The sequence below is a fragment of the Vanacampus margaritifer genome, chromosome 5 (assembly GCF_051991255.1).
Source record: "Vanacampus margaritifer isolate UIUO_Vmar chromosome 5, RoL_Vmar_1.0, whole genome shotgun sequence".
NCBI lineage: Eukaryota > Metazoa > Chordata > Actinopteri > Syngnathiformes > Syngnathidae > Vanacampus > Vanacampus margaritifer.
In genome coordinates, this window is record NC_135436.1 from 6,625,431 (window position 1) to 6,645,054 (window position 19,624).

Here is a 19,624-nt window from a genome sequence, read left to right on the forward strand (position 1 = left end):
TGCCCCGAGTCCAATGCATATTCATCGCAGGAGTGGATACAGTCTGATCACGTAGAAGACACTGGTTATGGACTACGATGCCACCATGAATGGAGCGGATAAGATGGATCAACCACCCGGTATAGGAAGTAAAGGACAATGAGGAAGCCAGACGTAACACCACCGTAACACCACCGTAACGTCACCGTATCATGATCCTGAGAGTAGACTTGATGGCAACATGGCCAAACACACACTGCAGTATATACTTGCTATTCCCCGGAAAAAAAGGCCGGCAAGAAAATGTATCGTCTGCACGCAAATGAGCCATCGCAGTGAAACTCATCTGTTGTGCAAATCCTGCTGCGTCCACTTGCACGCAGGGGAGTGTTACAAAAAGAAAAACTGTATTTAAAACATCCACACAATTGTAAATAGTACCACGGTTGCTCACAGTTGTAAATAGTTTGCCAAATTGTTTTGTCAAATTGTTACACTGTTGAATGTAAATAAATGTATTTTGCTACCAAAAAACACTTTTTCATTGTTGGTGGTAGTGTTTTACAGAAGTAAAGCACTGTTTAGGTGTTCGTGGCATCATTCATGGAATAAAAAAGGTCTCAAATTCACTAGAGTGCATGGAATAATATCGTTTCACAAAAAGCTTGATTTCTCCGTTTTTTGTTTCAAAACAGAGCATTTGGGTGAAACTAACCATTTTCTATTGTTGATTACTGAAAAACGGAATAAGGTAGAAACAACCTTTTTCTTTCTGATGAAAGATGAGAATTCAATCTTTCATTTGGTAGTATGTGTGTTTCCATACTCAAAACACAAAATTTTCTGTGGACCTTGAAAGATCAGTCAAAATGCTTAAATCGGCTGGCACTGACAGCATCCCTTTTCTGAAAACGTCTGGCAGTCAAAGAGCTAATTATGAGTTCACTAAACTTTTTTTTTTTTTGAGCGAGAGAGAGAGAGAGCTCAATATTGTTCATTCGGTAATCTTACCGATTCGACATGTCATCATCATTGCTCTCTCTTTTTTTTCGCTCTCTTTCTTTTTCTTTTTTTGTATGTGCGTGAGTATGTGCATGTACTGGTGTGTGTGTGTGCATGTGTGTGCGCGTGTGAGTGTGTACTCATTAATTCACCTAAAACCTATTAAAAATCCCATTTCGTTCACCTTAACTGAATACTTCAGAATCCAGCTAGAGTCGTGATGTTGTCAGGAGACCAGAGGAAGGATCAAAGAAAAGAAAGAAAAGTGAAATCCAGCACCGACCAGACATCACCTACTACCCATCGGGTTACCAACCAGAATCTTTCACCAACCCCAGAAACATCTAAATTCCAACAAATTAGGGAGACCTCAAGAGACCAAAGGAAAGACTGAGGAAAGGAAGGAAGGATAGATAAAGCAGAGTGAGATCCACAGATTCAACGACCAGAGGAAGAAGCAGATTGTGTTTGAATTTCAGCAGATGCTGATGTGGTGGATCTGGCATGCATGAAAACCTCCCCCAAAGAGAGGAGCCGTCGACCTACGGCTTGGACAGAGCAAGCACAACCCCCCAGTATTCCGCCCCACCACGCGGCAGCGCCAAGGCACAACCCCCGGGCCCACTGGCCGGAGAGCAAACCCAGGATCCAGGAGCGCCCCCCGCCCCAACACGGCCCGCGCCCCAAGCCCAACGTAGCAGAATGGGGCACGGCAAGCCCACCAGGCAATCCACCCCCCCCAAGCCGCCTCCCCCGACCCCTCCCCCGCCAGCCCCCCAAACCCTGGGGGCCAACTCCTACCTCCAACCGCGTGGTGGGGCGGAATACTGGGGGCGGAAAGGGAGATGGGCGCACTGGGAAACGGGCGGCATCCCCAAACCCCAGGCCCAGCGGTAAAAGGTACCGGTCGTCACGCCAGCGTACCTAGTGAAAGCTAACCCTGTTACTGAGTTTGCCAGCTCGCCAACTGGCGAACTCTACCCCTACACCGTGAATGTGACCCCACCCAGTGTATATACAAGTGTGTGTGTGTGAGGTGCAATCATATTGGGAGCAGGTGAGATGGAGCAGAGGGAAATTATATCTCCTCGCTCCGATCCACCTGCTTCCCAGAGTTCACTAAACTTAATACTTTGGATTGGAGCCACTTTGGATTAACTTAATTCAGATGAATATACTGTATTAAGTTTAATGAACTCATAATTAGTTAAACTGAATATATTCACTTTGGACTAGCTTAATTCAACTGCGTGTTGCCAATTGAAGTGATTTTTTAAGTTGGTGAACAATTTAATTTGCAATCTTAAATTGGACCAACAATTCTCTTTTTAGAGTGTAGCTCACAGCTCCTATAACTTCCGAATCCATATACTTTAGTAGCTACGCAAATCAACTTCATATTTGAACTGTGAAATATCTTCCAAATTAATCTCTATGGAATTCAGGCATCCTCACAATTCACTGAGTCACACCTCTTTGGTGGACGTAGGATTTCTCGTTATGTTATGTGTGTCATCATAGACACACACGCAGTTGACACAATAGATACTTTCAGATACCTGGGAGTAACCTTGGACAAGAAACTCACCTTCGATCAGCATACCATGGACATTCACAAAATAAGTCAATAAAAACTATCATTGGTCTACCAACACCCAACTTCTCAGTCATAAACAACGGGTCCATCATGCAATTAGCAAACACAATAGTCCAGGATACCACCCACCCACTACATCAATATATCATCCCTCATCCCTCGGGGCGCAGGTTCAGAGCAATTAGATTCAGGAGGGCCCGCTTTGGGAAAAGCCTGATCCCGGCAGCCATAAACACCAGCCCTAAACAGCCTAAACAGGCCCCGTTGACCAATTCAAATAAACAAAAAATTTAAAAATAAATATGAAAATACATGTGTATTTGTTTTTAATCTTTGTTTTTTATTTTTGTATTCACTCTTACTCTTTTTTTTTTTTTTGGGGGGGGGGGGGTATGGACCAATAAAATGTTTCTACTTATTTTTTCAGGAATATCAACAAAAAAGCACTCAATTCTCACACTAATGAATTTAAAGCAATATACTGTAGAGGAGAGAGTGGAAGCATATTTTGATTCAAAATCTGTAACCTGATTTTGATTTAATATAGGACTACGCTTCCATGATCTTCGCTTTCTCCTCTCCAAAGTATATTGCTTTCGACCCATTAGAGTGACAATTGATTGCTTCGTTGTTGATATTCCTGAAAAAGAAAAAAGCAGGGTGCCCAGAGAGGAACTGTGGTTTTGTATGAGGAAGTCTGGAGTGGCAGAGAAGTATGTTCAAGTGGTGCAGGACATGTATGAGGACTGTAAGACAGTGGTGAGGTGTCCTATAGGTGTGACAGAGGAGTTCAAAGTGGAAGTGGGACTACATCAGGGATCAGGTCTGAGCCCCTTCTTGCTATGGTAATGGACAGGATGACAGACGAGGTTAGACAGGAATCTCCATGGACATTAATGTTTGCAGATGAGATTGTGATCTGTAGTGAGAGCAGGGAACAGGTGAAGGGGAATTAATTAATTAATTCTTAATTTTAATCTTAATCTTAATTTTGAGACTCTGCCTGACCTGCACAAAGAAAACCCCTGGAAGATCTGCGAAGATCCAATTAAAATTGAGGTCACCACTACATCTGGAGCCAGCATTAGTTCAACAGGCGATGTGATTCTTGTGTAAGTACAAGATGAATTACAAATGTTGACATAATAAACTGTTATTTACTGTAGATGTATACTGACTGAGTCTGCTGTTTGTCTTTACAGCGCTGACACAGACGTCGGATTTGTTTGTAGAAATTCTGACCAGACATATGGTAGTAAATGTGCAGATTATCAAGTTCGTTTCTTGTGCCCTCTTGAGTTCTGCAAACCAAAAGGTAATCATTTGCATAATACACTACAGTTCATTTCAGTTTATGATAGGGAGTTTTTGTTTGTTTTTCACGCCACAGGAGTTCGGAAAAGTGTAAAAACTGATTTTTATCTTCCGAATTTTTGTGTCAATCATATATACATCTGTAAAAAAAAAAAATGTTTTTTTAAGTAGGCCTAATTATATTAGTCATCTATTTTTGCTGTTTGTGTGTTTAGGAATATTTCCCGTTCCTGTTCTCATGTTTGTCTCAGTATTTCTCACACTGCAGTTTAGAATGGTTTTGTTTTTCCTACAGTTTTGATTTTGATTCCAAAAAAGGCTATTTTACACATTATACATTACTTATAGACCTAAAGTACATTAGAACGATGATTCTATTACTATATTTTAACACACGCACTTTATATGCCTTCCTATGCCTTTCTATGCCTTTTCAATTGAATCCAAGAGAACAATACAAATGTACCACAATGTCCATCCATCCATCCATCCATTTTCTTGGCCGCTTTTCCTCACAAGGGTCGCGGGGGTGCTGGAGCCTATCCCAGCTGGCTTCGGGCAGTAGGCGGGGTACACCCTGAACTGGTTGCCAGCCAATCGCAGGGCACACAGAGACGAACAACCACACTCACATTCACACCTAGGGACAATTTGGAGTGTTCAATTAACCTGCCATGCATGTTTTTGGAATGTGGGAGGAAACCGGAGTACCCGGTGAAAACCCACGCAAGCACGGGGAGAACATGCAAACTCCAACCAGGAAGGCCGAAGCCCGGACTCGATCTCACGTCCTCTGCACTGGGAGGCGGACGTGCTAACCAGTCAGCCACCGTGCTGCCTGTACCACAATGTTATTTATTTATTTATTTATTTATTTATTTATTTTCTATCTTTCTCCATGGATGCAATTCTGTAGAATGCAAGACTCCATGGTACGATCAAGACAATCCTGGCGGAACCGGAGACTTCGAGTTACTCCGGAAACTCCAATTTGAAAACCCAAATGAAATCTGACCATTTCCGCTCGACATTGAGGTCCAAACTGTCGCTGGAAATAGTCTGTTTCAACAGGGGACGTCATTGCTGTCTAAGTACTTGATTCACCACATTTATGATCAATTTATAGGAGTCAAGCAAGCATAATGCTAAATTGTATCTTCTTGTTGAGGTACATGTGTAAACTACTGTTGAGTCCAATCAGATCTGCCACATTTATGAAGGAGCTTCTATTCCCCACAAAATACATGTAGACTTTACTGAGTGCTGATTGGAAGCTACCGTGTGGTTTTGATTGACGTGACTCCTTTCATTTCTGCAGATTGGACGCAACTACTGGGTTTATCTGTAAAAATGAGGACCAGAAGAGCGGATATTGCTCTGATTATCAAGTTCCTTTTACATGTCCCATCGATTTTTGCAAAGAACGCGGTAATCATGTGTAATTGATGTGCATTAAGTAATCAGACATTGTGATAAGATAATGGCAAAACAAGCCAAGTAATACATGTAAAAATGATCTTCAAATGCTCATTTTAAGATTTGATTAATTATTTCACCATTGTATTGATGTTGAAAGCTTGATATCAGTTTTACAGTTCTCCAAAGTCAATTACCAATCATTGTTTTATTCACCAACCAGACCAGACCATAAAAGATGGTCTGGGGACTGCTTATCAGACAGGCTTTCAGGTCTATGTGTTTTGAAGGTATTATTTGATTACTATATTAAGTGTAATCTTTGCGTGATCAAAATAATTGCATTGAGATCTCTGAAGAAGTTTTCTTTGCAAAGATTTATTTAAGAGCTCTTAAAGACACAGGAGAAATGCTTACATTCAAAGGTGATGTTAAGCCTCGAGTGTATCGAATATGAAAACACCCACTCTTTTTATCCATGAAGAAGCTCCCTCTCCCACTCACAGGCTGGACAAAGGGTTAGTAATTATAATAAGCAGATATGTGGTATACCGACATGTTTACTCCAGCTCTCCTACCAGCCCAGATATATGATGTAGACAAGTAATGATCTTGGACCTTCAGTTTTTACGACATAATGAGTAATGGCATGAGAACTTGCCTCCCTTTAAGACACACATTTTTATCTCCATGAGAACTTCTACATTCTTTCTTATCTTCATGAGAACTGGAAGGGAGTAAAAGTTCCAATATATTTCACAACAACATTATCACAGTTGATCTTTTTTAACTACACAGTTTATATGGCATCTATATACTTATAAGTAAATTCATAAACAGTCAAAATATAAATTGAAAATGTTAAATGTCTTCGGTCCCTCCATTGAACTAATATAAGTTCAAAACCAGACATTTAATCCCTTATCAATCAGTCTAGAGAGAAAGTCCAGCGCGGATCTTGATCGTCGAAAAATTAAGCAATGTTTATGTGTGGAGTTCAGAAATAAGAACAGCAGGAGAGAGAGAGAGAGAGAGAGAGAGAGAGAGAGAGAGAGAGAGAGAGAGAGAGAGAGAGAGAGAGAGAGAGTAGTTTAGCAGTCATATGGCATTAAAGAACAATTTGATTCATTAAGAAATTTTCAGTGGAAGGGGCATATCATATGAAAAATAACCCTATGTGCCATAGCTATATTCAATAAAATGTGTCACGACGCAATAGCAGATGTGTTTGTGCAGTGAAGTCATCTCCTGGTGAAGGTCCCCCCAATGGAACAGTGCCTCGGAAAACACTTAGCATCCTCCTGGAACAGACAGCCGGGGCATCTGGGTCAGCGGCTTAGTCAACCCCCTCAGTCGGGGTCAATTGATGTGATTGATGAGCCTGGGACCACATGTGGATCACATGTGGTGGATGTGGCCCCCACTGTTATGAGCAGCAAACCAGATTGACCATTCCTTCACCAATCTGTATGCAAACTCATTTTCATTTAGTCACTTATAACATACATAGTCTTCATTGTTTACTTTGAAAAGAGCACCTGGTAATTTTTGTTAGCAAATGTTAATTGTTTAAGTTCTGTAGGTCCTGGAACGTGCTGTTGGACACGGAAAAAAGTACTTTTTGTTGTGGCATTCAAACAGAATCCGTTTAATGACATTTGCACATTCAATGACACAATAATGAAAGTCTTGTAGCCAATTGAAACTTTATGAGGCCAATTGTTTAATATTTCTATTTTTCTTTAATGTCCTTGAGATCAGAGATAATATACTAGATCAAATATGTTTTAATCTCAATGCCTTTTCTATATCTTATGAAGTTTGTTTTTTTCAAATGGGTTCGTCTGATCCAATATTCCTAGGAAACCCTTATGATGGTAGATAATGATTACTGTTGTAGATTTAGCATAAATGTGCTTTTTTTTCATACATCAAATTTCTGTATTTTTGACGCTGGTTTTTATTATAGCAATGTAAATCATTTAAAAACAACATCAACTTAACCCAGTGCGCTCACGTCCGGCCGGGGCCATGAACAGTCTGAGAAGAGATTTATATATATACTTATACCTTTAATAAACACTGCAGTCCTGCAGTTCATTTTTACAACTTGTCTCATAAAATAATGTCAACCAGGTGTCTCAATGTTCCTTCCACACCTAAATGGCAAATTCCATGGGCTCTAGAAATTATACTTTTCAATTGTTTCTGAAATTGAATATACATACCTTATTTTCACCATGAGTTGTCTTTGCCAGCACTTACTTTCCTCCCATGGTCAAAATCCGATCACCTCAATTCTCCACCTGTGAATTCATTCACTCACATACTGTAGAAGTATCACATTCAGACTAACTTATAGTCCTACATTTATTTAATTCAACATGAACTGTTTGTGTGCATACTTTTTTTGTGACACACACAGACAGACCAGTAACTGACTTCCTCATCTGATAAAGATCAACTTTGATCATTTCAGACCTAAATGTGAAATCTGCAGCCGCTTACAAATTGCTGCTTCAAAAAGGGAAAAAACAGACACCTTGTGTCCTGTTGATAATAAAAACCAAATTTGGGCAATTTGGCCAACACCAAAACTACAGGAGCAGATCCTGCTTAGCTTGCAACAACAATTCATAAAAACAAAAGCCCTTGAGGCGCAAATTTGAATCCTGTCCAGGCAACACAGAGTGAGGAAAAAATAAAACAAAAAAGAAACAAACCATAAAGTAAGATAAAAGATCAGAATACCTACTTCAAATAAACCAAAAAGTAATCGTAAAATGCTAATTATCCTCACCTCTTCTACAGATTAGTGGGGCTTGTAAACACAGCAGGCAACTTTGCAGATCATGACCAAATAAAAATCACAGCGCTGCGACCTTAATCAAAAATTTAAAATTTTAACCAGCAAATTCGCCGTAAGTGTTCTACATCTGAGTCCAAATTCACAAGCCAAAGTTATAAAAGAGAAATGGGCAAAAAATTAGAAGACCAAATTCAACAAGCATCAAATAACGGAAAATATAATAATAAAGATTGAAATAAATTTTATCCTACCCTAATTCACATAAGCTGTTCTCAATTTCCGAAACTGCGTTGCTATAGATCACATCTCCTTTTCCGACACAGTACACAGTGCAAATGTACCCAAACAGACCAAAATATGACTCAAGGAGCCGATCTCAGATGCCTCGAGAACTTTGAGTCAACAACTGGAGTTCATATTCCTTCCTGTCCAGCAGATGGCAGCAGCTATGCAGGGCAAAGTTCAAAGCAGGCCTTAGCTGTCACTGGAGACCCCTGACAGTTTCATCAGGACGGCTGTGATGAGAGTTCGAGATGTCTGCTCAAAGAGTTGATGGACATTTTGCTCAGATAATTCATAAAAGTCATTGAACAGTCATATGGCGAGCGGATATAGTGTACCATCCTTATCGCAGTCTGTTTGGCCACTTCCCCTCCCGAAAGTGGCCTTCTGTGCACCAAGCAGAGTAGGAGAACGCTTGTCCATATTCCCAACAGCCAGGTTATTCCAGCACGTTGATTGAGGCGCCCAAGAACAACACCTCTCGTCAAAGATTGAACCCGCCTGAAACATTTATACACTCGGAACAGACAGAGGGAGATGAGATCATAGTAAGAGAATACTATCTGCTTGTTGTAATTAAAAAATAAAAATAATTTTCTCAAAAAATGTATTTTGTAGTTTTATTTAAATGTGTTCACTACACTATGGCAAGTAGTAATACTATATTTACGCATATATCTACCATAGACTTCTTCTTCATTACATGTTACCTCAAATTATGCCTAAAATGTGGCAGCTCACAGTCAGCGCCCTCATGGGGAAGTTCTCTCAGAACTGGCATGCAAAAATGGCCGACTTCGAATTCTGAAATTGGACTCAGACAGAACAAAGTTTTAATCATTTTCACACCGACAAATGAGTCATGAGAGATGCAGGGGGAAAAAATCAAAAATGAAAAGTCTTTTTCAATTAAAATTTGGTTTTATTACTCATTCAACTATATTAAAATTTGGTTTTATTACTCATTCAACTATAAAAAACAGACCTGAATTTAAAAATAATATGGAGAGTGGCCTGTAGTTAACATCTAGACCTCTATATCCTTCCGCTTATCAGGAATTCCACTGGCACCAACAGATTCAGTTAACTCCCAAACCACCAGGATAGCCCCCACCTTTCTTATCTAGGTCTCATCCTTCCTCAACAATTCTCTCAACTTTTCAAACTTTTACTGGCACATACGCACACACACACATACCAACTAGGAAAAACTCCCATTATAATCACACAATTGACCCTAGTCATTTTATAACAAAAAACATTCCCTCCAAATCACACAATACATCTCACACAGTCTTGTCTCACGAACTGGGCCCAGCAGTCACTATTTCATTAGAAGCACTGTCTAAAAGTCCGTCTGACACACTGAAGTCACATGACCCAGAAACATTCTCCACTGCACATGTTAGCTTTGCCAATTTCCTATGTATATCTTCAATTTGTTAGCTATTAGCAACAACAGATGCTTCTCCGGTCATTTCATGGTCCCCCTTGTCGGAACAATTCCTCACGTTCGGCCCTCAAAGCACGATTTCGTTCAATCAATTCATCTCCAGCGGCCTTTTCAAAACGCTCCAGAATAGTACGCCATCTAGAACGAATAGACTGTGGAATCTCCGCATGCCGAGCCAATTCCAATCCGAAAGCTCTTGCCTTATTTAATCTGTCCTCCGGATCATCTCTCATGGCTAACAATTTATCCAAATGCAATTCCAGCCGCTTCACCGAAGCATTTACGCCAGCAGCTAACGCACTAGCAGCCTTCACAACGGAGTCGCCAGTTAGCGTCTCGTCACAATTCCTCGAATCCCATTTTACATCGAGATTACCACCATTTACTGTCAACATAGGTGCTTGCAAATCCTGCAGCATCTGAATAGCCGTACTATACGGTGATTCAGTAAACGGGTTCTTAGGGCCAAATTCATCACTCGCACTTGCTTCAGCATAAGCTGGCGGAGATTTTAACCTAGCATTAGCCACGCGGTCATCAACCACGTTTCCGTTAGCCGAGCCGTGGCTAGCGGACTCGCTCAACACAGCTTTACGAGCAACTTTCACAGAGCTGCCCAAAGCAAGCATTCTAGCGTTAACCAACATTTGGTCCATGACCTTATATTGTCGTCTAACTTTTCTTCCATTCGAAGAAAATATAGATGTGTTTTTCACGGAGTTAATCAGCGTCTGGCGCTGTTTTACACAAGCAAGTTCCACAGACTTCATCAATGCAATCAAACACACCACATATTTCAACGGTGAGAACCAACCACTATCACAATTAGTGCGCATTCATTCATTTAAAAGAGTTTTCAACTTACGCCGGCGCCGTGGTGGAAATGCGTCCAGCATCATGAACGTTACAGCCTTCACTGTTCGCTTAGCGACAAATTCTGACTATGGACCGAAAGTGTATGCAAATCGAACCATCCTTAGTTACGGTCAAAAAATTTCGTCCATAATATGTAGTAATTAGTCGTTTTAATATTTATAAAGTCAGTGACGTCTCACTTATGATACTACAATACAACAGATCAAAACTATTCTCATTAATCCCGCCCCAAAAAATTATTATTATATTTTTTTCTTCAGAAAAATAAAAACAAAAAGAAAAAGAAAAAATGAAACAAAAATTAAATATTGTTTGCGCGACTTAATAAATATATCTAGGATCTTCACGGGCGGCTTAATTCAACACAGCCTCTCTACCGAGGAATTATATCACACGGGCGGCTTAATTCACAGCTCCCACTCCATAGAATTATATCAACACGGGCGGCTTATTACACAGCTCTCACTCCGTGGAATTATATCAACACGGGCGGCTTATTTCAACAACAAAAAAATAAAAACAGCCTTTCCACCGCGGAATTAAATCATATGCCGTTTTGAATGGCGGAGCGCTCCTACTTGACGTCACTTCCGTATACAACGGGCATCACTTTCTATGCATAGTTAAATGTCGTAGTAATTTTCAAAATCGAGGACTTTCGCATCCCTCCGTAACAAATACGACTTTAAACCCACTAACTTGTTCACACAGATCTCAAATACAATTTGGTAAAGACGTAATGACAGCGACTGTATTGATTCTAAACAAACAGAATTTCCCTACGTGGATAATTGTCCACTCACCTTGTTAACATTGGCCTTAGAAATTCAGTGCCCAGGATCAATACAGCTGTCGCAGAAAACGTCCCAATTTGTCGCCGTACGGGGTCACCATTTGAAGGTATTATTTGATTACTATATTAAGTGTAATCTTTGCGTGTTCAAAATAATGGCATTGAGATCTCTGAAGAAGTTTTCTTTGCAAAGATTTATTTAAGAGCTCTTAAAGACACAGGAGAAATGCTTACATTCAAAGGTGATGTTAAGCCTCGAGTGTATCGAATATGAAAACACCCACTCTTTTTATCCATGAAGAAGCTTCCTCTCCCACTCACAGGCTGGACAAAGGGTTAGTTATTATAATAAGCAGATATGTGATGTGATGATCTTGGACCTTGAGTTTTTGCGACATAATGAGTAATGGCATGAGAACTTGCCTCCCTTTAAGACACACATTTTTATCTCCATGAGAACTTATACATTCTTTCTTATCTTCATGAGAACTGGAAGGGAGTAAAAGTTCCAATATATTTCACAACAACATTATCACAGTTGATCTTTTTTAACTACACACTACATACTTTTTTAAGACACGCACACACATTCCCCAGGGGGAAATGTTTAAAAAGGCAAATAAAACGGGCAATATTAATTACAACAGATACAGTAGGATATTTAGCCACCGGGTTCAGTACAATCAATATCTTAATTTGAAAATAATTTTACTTGAGCGGCGAGCCTCGTTTCCCCAAAAATTGTCCACTCTCTTTAGGGATAAGAATATTTAAGACATCCAACCATCTGGAACATCAAATGTTGTGTAACGTCAACAAAAACAGAGTACACAAATTTGCAAATTCTCTTCACCCTATATTCAACTTAATACAGGACAAAAATAACATATTTCATGTTCAAATTGATTAACCTAATTGTATTTTGCAAATATTCTTTCATTTTGAATTTGATGCCTGCAGCAGTGCAGCATGTTCCAAAATAGCTGATACAGGGGCAACAAAAGACTGGGAAAGTTGAGGAATGTTTAGAGAAACCTGTTTGGAGCAGAAATTGGTGAAAGTTGGGCATCCCTTTGTTCACAAGCATGGAAGGTTGGGACGAGGTCTATCTATCTATCTATCTATCTATCTATCTATCTATCTATCTATCTATCTATCTATCTATCTATCTATCTATCTATCTATCTATCTATCTATCTCTCTCTCTCTCTGTCTCTCTCTCTATCTCTCTCTCTATCTCTCTCTCTATCTCTCTCTCTCTATATATATATATATATCTCTATCTCTCTCTATATGTATATATATATATATATATATATATATATATATATATATATATATATATATATATATATATATATATATATATCTATATATATATATATATACTGTATATATATATATATCTCTATCTCTCTCTATATATAGATATGTATATATATATATATCTATATATATAGATATATATAGATATATCTATCTCTATAGATATATATATATCTCTATCTCTATAGATATCTATCTCTATCTATAGCTAGATATCTATCTCTATCTATATATATATATATATCTATCTCTCTCTCTATATATATATATTTATCTCTATCTATCTATCTAGATATATCTCTATCTAGATATCTCTCTATCTATCTATCTCTATAGATATATATATCTCTCTAGATATCTCTCTATCTATCTACAGTATCTCTATAGATATATATATCTCTCTATTGATCTCTCTCTCTATCTATCTCTATAGATATATATATATCTCTATCTATCTCTCTATATATCTCTCTATCTATCTCTCTCTATATCTCTCTAAATCTCTCTATCTATATCTCTCTATCTATATCTCTCTATCTATCTCTATAGATATATATAGATAGATATATATATATCTATAGATAGATATATATATCTCTATAGATATATATATCTCTATATATATATATATATATATAGATAGATAGATAGATATATCTCTATAGATAGATATATATATCTCTATATATATATCTCTATAGATATATATTTTGTTCTATCTCTCTATATCTATATATCTATATATATTACACTGAAATGATTTGAAGGCTAGTTGAGACAAATTACTGCCCATGGTTTGATTGAAGTGACTCCTTTTTATTACTGATGTTCACTGTGCTTGTCATGGTAACAAATTTAATCTTTGCAGCATGGACACAACTGCTGGGTTCATCTGTAAAAATGCTGACCAGGAGGGAAGACGCTGCTCTGATTATCAAGTTCGTTTCATATGTCCCATTGATTTCTGCAAGAGACGGGGATAATCATGTGAAATAAACTGAGTTTATAGTAATTATTCAAGCTTATTTATTTATCCTGTTAAATCAAGTGAGAATCTAAATGCTGGCAAAATAAACTTGAAGAAATGTTTTTTTTATTTTAAGGTTATTGAAATGAGTAATGTGGGGTAGGACTGAGTTTTTGTACTTCCTGATCCCTGTGTATATATTCTTTAATGTGTCTGTTCAATGAATCCATCAACATAGCTATCTTATTCAGAACACAAACTATCCAGGGGAACTTATTTGGCCACTTTTATTTTTTTTTAATTAAATGCAGCTACAAGAACAAACCATAAATAAATGCAAAATAGCGGAACTGTTTTGTGTTCTGTGCAGAAAGCATTTTGAGATTCTCTAACTCACAACAGGCTGAACCCAAACAAAGTCCCATCTTTAAAAAAAACAAAAAAAAAACACTCAACTATCGCAATGAGTGACTCATCAGTGAGTCATCCATTTTCTGAACCGCACACACTCACGAGGGTTGCCAATGATGGTTAAATACTGCGAGAAGCACAACACTGATCTGTCCGCTCACCCATGCTGAGACAGTTCACATAAGCTGTTTTTCCACCAACAGGCCCAGGATTTTTGAGTTCTAGGTAAAGGAGTTCTTGTTGTCGAGCAACTCAAGTTGTGGTGACAGTGTACAAGATAGTCGAACGTTGCTGGAGCTCCCCAATGCAAGCCAGCGAGACTTCCTTTTTCGCCGAGCCGCTCACTTGAGTAATGAAAGGCAATTTGTCCAACCCAAGACGCGCTTGGGACCGCCCCCTCATTTGAATAACATTTCATCCTGGCAGAGCATCTGCAGCATGAAATTAATGTTAGAGCAGAGTGTTATTGATTGCTATTTAATTAAATTTATATATATTTTTTTAATTTTTTGAATCTCATTTATTTTATTTTATTTTACTTGTATTTATATGTATTTTTTCCCATTATTATTATTATTATTTTTTTATCTGTTTTTATTTTCACTTTTAGGCATTTATGTATTGAGCCCATTTATTTTTAATTTTGGCGGTTTTGGTCTTCCATAAGTGCAGCCCGCCCCCTCAAATATCGAGCTTGGCTCAGCAAGGCCCTGCTACTGAGAGTACTCGGATGTCCGCTAGGGAATTTAATTACCGTGGAAATTGTTGGCGGTGGTAAAGTGCACAAACTGAATTTTACCAAGGTAAATTGAAAAAAAAAAGTTCTCCAAAAGTTCTGGCGTTAGAATACCCCTATAATGGTACATCATGTACTAGGCGGTGGGCCAAGGTGACGTATCTGCTTTAGTTTTTGAGATCAATGATCCCTGGTGAGGGAAGACCTGGATCGTTTCTTTTGAAGTTAATTTTTTCTGAATCAGATTTTGTTTGTTGGCACTTGTAATTATTGCAGATTTTCCCAAAATCAAGTTGTATATTTCATTAAACGTGCAGGCAACATTGCAGACTGTCAGTTGAACCAATAGCAAGCAACGCTTCAAATCTCGTGATGATTTTCAGCCGATCTCAGACGTTGATATGCAGCAGCTGTTGGTCACAGGTGAAGTTTCTACATTTGTAGGTGAGTATACATATTTTTGAAAAACACTAGTGATGCTACTTATATGTTGTATAAAGTTTGGCAATATAAACGCGTCAACTGTTAGCATGTATGTTAGCATATGTGTTGTTTACAAGTCTTGCTCAAGCACTTGTGAAGTTCGAGACCTTAAGCTATATTTCTTTGTCACTGAATATTCATCTCGAATTATTATTACGTTATTCATCACACATGGTGTGGGGGGTGAAGTGTCTTCTGCCCAGATTTAGTCATAACTGTTTTAATTTCCTCCAATATGATCCTTTGTGGTCGCTCAGAAAAAATAAATTACCAGGAAACTTTTTGGACATAAATAATTGTCCAATGTAATTAAACAACCAAGGGTTTGTATTTTATCCATCTTAGTAGCATATCAATGAACTAACTATTAATTATATTAAATGAACAACAACAACTTAAGTTAGTTATCTTCAAATGACCTATTGCCACAGATGGTGCATTGGCACAAGTTTGTACATGGCATGGCAAGGTGCATCTCCCCTTAACATTACAAGAGCAATGTACCAGCTCGAGTATTGGCTCTGGAGCTTTCTGTGGACTGCAGCCTGATAGTTGGTAAACTAAATGTGTGTATGTAAGGTGTTTATCAGAAATTAGTGTTTTTTTCCCCCTTCTCTTAGCTCATTTTATGTTTGGATGTTGGCAAAAGTGCACGTAGCAGTCTCTGTGATAGCTGCTGTTGGCTGGAAATGCAGCAGATTCCTGAAATTTAACTTCTACATATAACTTATAATGGGACAAAGCTTGATCATGCATATTAGTGAAAGTTAATTTTAATTTTCAGTCTCTAGGCAAACATAAGCTATCCACATAACATGTAACAAACTTTGTTTTTAATGTTATGCAAAGCCTCTTCTGCTACTTGAACCAATTGGTCTGTCCACAGAAACACCGAATTCATACAGCAGTCCATTTCTGTGTTGTTAGCTAGAAAACAGTTTCAATAAATGTAGGCGTGTAATTGTGTAGCTCATTTTTGTGACATAATGCAGACTATCAAAAATTATTTTTTTCCTTGTTTATTCTAGCAGAAAAACAACACTTTGGAGATCAAATGTGGGAAGTCTGTCATATTTATTATGTGCAAAGTTCGAAATGACATTTAGACATTATTGTTAGAGAAGCCTGGGGGGAGCGGGGGCTGTGGGCCGGTGGGGTGCCTGGCGGGCCTGCCGTGCCCCGTCCTGCTGTGTTGGGTTGGGGGCGCGGGCTGTGTTGGGGTTGGCGGCACTCCTGGGTTTGCTAAACTATAAAATATATACCCACAAAATAAGATTTAAAGTTCAGATTGATTAACCTTATTGTTTTTTGTTTTTTTTGTCTTTAAAAAAATATTCTTTCATTTTAAATTTGATGCCTGCAGCATGTTCCAAAATAGCTAGGACAGGGGAAACAAAAGACCGGGAAAGTTGAGGAATGTTCAACACTCATATTGATTATTTTTTGGGGGGAAAAAATAGAATAAACAGGTAGATTAGGATCCACTTTACTTTAAAAGTAACATGACCTTACAAACCCAACAGTGAGGTCTAAAGAGGTCCAAATTCTAGGACTCCTGGGTAGGGTGCCATGGGGTCCACAGGAAAAAAAAACGTTTTTGAAAAACAATTGTTTGGATAATAAACATGCAATAACAAATATATTTTTCTGAAGAAATTTACAGACTACAACCTAGATTATTTTGTGGCAATTACACAATAATGTCGAGTTACATTTCAACATTCATATCTGAACTGAGCTCTCAAAAACTCCTCCAAGCAAGCTTTAGACTGGAGTGTGACTCCCGTGAGCTGAGCTCAGTGTTGCTTTTTTGCCAAGGTGCACATTTTGCAAGCTTGAATCAACTCTGATGAAAAAACAACACTTGTGGCATTATCACGGCACTCTGTGTGAATTGTAGTCCGTACAGATGCCGTCTGGACACTGCTCCGATCCGTACCTGGTCCGTGTGAATCTGCTGTTACCCTCGCAAGGAATGTGGAAAAATGTGCGTGTGGTCTGACGAGTCCACAGGCCTATTTCAAATTGTTTTTAGAACTCATGGCCATGTCTTCCAGAACAAAGAAGACAAAAATGACTTATCAGATTGTTGTCCAGACCTGTCTGCCATTAAAAATGTTTGGCACATTATGAAATGCAAAATACGACTAAAATTGAACTTCAAGCAAGAATGTGAACGTATTCCACCTACAGGGCTTCAACAATTAGTATCCTGAGTTTTGAAATGTTCATTGAGTGAAGTTAAAATGAGAGGACATGTAAAAGAGTGGTAAAAATGCCCCTGTCCTTGTTTAGAATATTATGTTGTGACTTTTGTGATTTTTAAGAGCAACATTTCACTTGTTTATTTAGTGGTTCTGTAACTCAGGTGAGGATTCTAATAAATTACAAGTTTAAAACAAAGATTGTATTATCTACACTCACAAAAAAAATTTGCGTCAACTACAATGGCTACAACTACTATTTCTTTTCTACAGTATGCTACAACTTTATCATTTATACCGGCTGAAAATCACCTTTTCCCACCAATAATAATAATAAATTGCATTGTAATCGTGTTGTCAAAGTTAAAGCGTTAACTCTTTTTTTTTTTTTTCCTTAGAGAGAGCTCAGTATTGTTCATTCGGTAATCTTACCGATATGACATGTCATCATCATTGCTCTTTTTTTTTTGTATGTGCGTGAGACTGTGAGGGTGTGTGTGCTCATTAATTCACTTAAAACCTATTAAAAATCTCATACCGTTCACCTAAATTGAATACTTCAGAATCCAGCTAGAGTCTGTGGGCCGGTGGGGTGCGTGGCGGACCTGCCGTGCCCCGTTCTGCTGCGTTGGGCTAGGGCACGGGACGTGGTGGGGGGAGCTCCTCGCTCCTGGGTTTGCTCTCCGGCCGGTGGCCCCTGCAGGGCCCGGGGGTTGTGCCTTGGCGCTGCTGTGGCCTGGGGGGCCCTGGGGGGTTGTGCTTGCTCTTTCCTGGCCGGGCTCGATGGCTCCCCTCTTTGGTGGAGGTTTTCATGCATGCCAGATTCACCACACCAGCATATATCAAAATTCAAACACAATCTGCTTCTTCCTCTGGTCGTTGAATCGGTGGAAGCTGATGTCTGTGTATCTCACTCTGCTTCATCTATCCTTCCTTCCGTTCCTCAGTCTTTCCTTTGGTCTCTTGAGGTCTCCCTAATTTGTTTTTCTGGGGTTGGTGAAAGACTGGTTGGTAACCCGGTGGGTAGTAGGTGATGTCTGGTCGGTGCTGGATTTCACTTTCCTTTCTCTTCTTTGATCCTTCCTTGGGTCTCCTGACAACCTCATGACTCTAGCTGGATTCTGAAGTATTCGGTTTAGGTGAACGGTATGGGATTTTTAATAAGTTTTAGGTGAATTAATGAGTACACACTCACACGCACCCACACATACACCCGCACATGCACATACTCACTCACATACAAAAGAAAAAAAGAGAGAGAGAGAGAGTAATGATGATGGCATGTCGAATCGGCAAAATTACTTAATGAACAATACAGAGCTCTCTCCCCCCGCAAAAAAAGAATCCAATTAGAGTCATGAGGTTATCAGGAGACCAGAGGAACGATCAAAGAAAAGTGAAATCCAGCACCGACCAGACATCATCTACTACCCAAAGGGTTACCAACCAGAATCTTTCACCAACCCCAGAAACATCTAAATTTCAACAAATTAGGGAGACCTCAAGAGACCAAAGGAAAGACTGAAACAAGGAAGGAAGGATAGATGAAGCAGAGTGAGATCCACAGACATCAGCCTCCACCGATTCAGCGACTAGAGGAAGAAGCAGATTGTGTTGAATTCCGGTAGAAGCTGGTGTGGTGGATCTGGCATGCATGAAAACCTCCACCAAAGAGGGGAGGCATCGAGCCCGGCCAGGACAGCGCAAGAACAACCCCCCAGGGTTCCCAAGGGCATGGCAGCGCCAAGGCACAACCCCCAAGCCCCCGCAGGGGCCACCGCCCGGAGAGCAAACCCAAGAGCGCCCCCCACTCCAACACGGCCCGTGCCCCAAGCCCAACGCAGCAGAACGGGCACGGCATGCCCGCCAGGCATAACAGTGAAAGTTTGTTATATTTACGTAAAATATCACCAAGCGGAAGCGTATAAATGTTAAACGAGAGGGCCAAGTACTGACCCTTGTGGGACTCCACACTT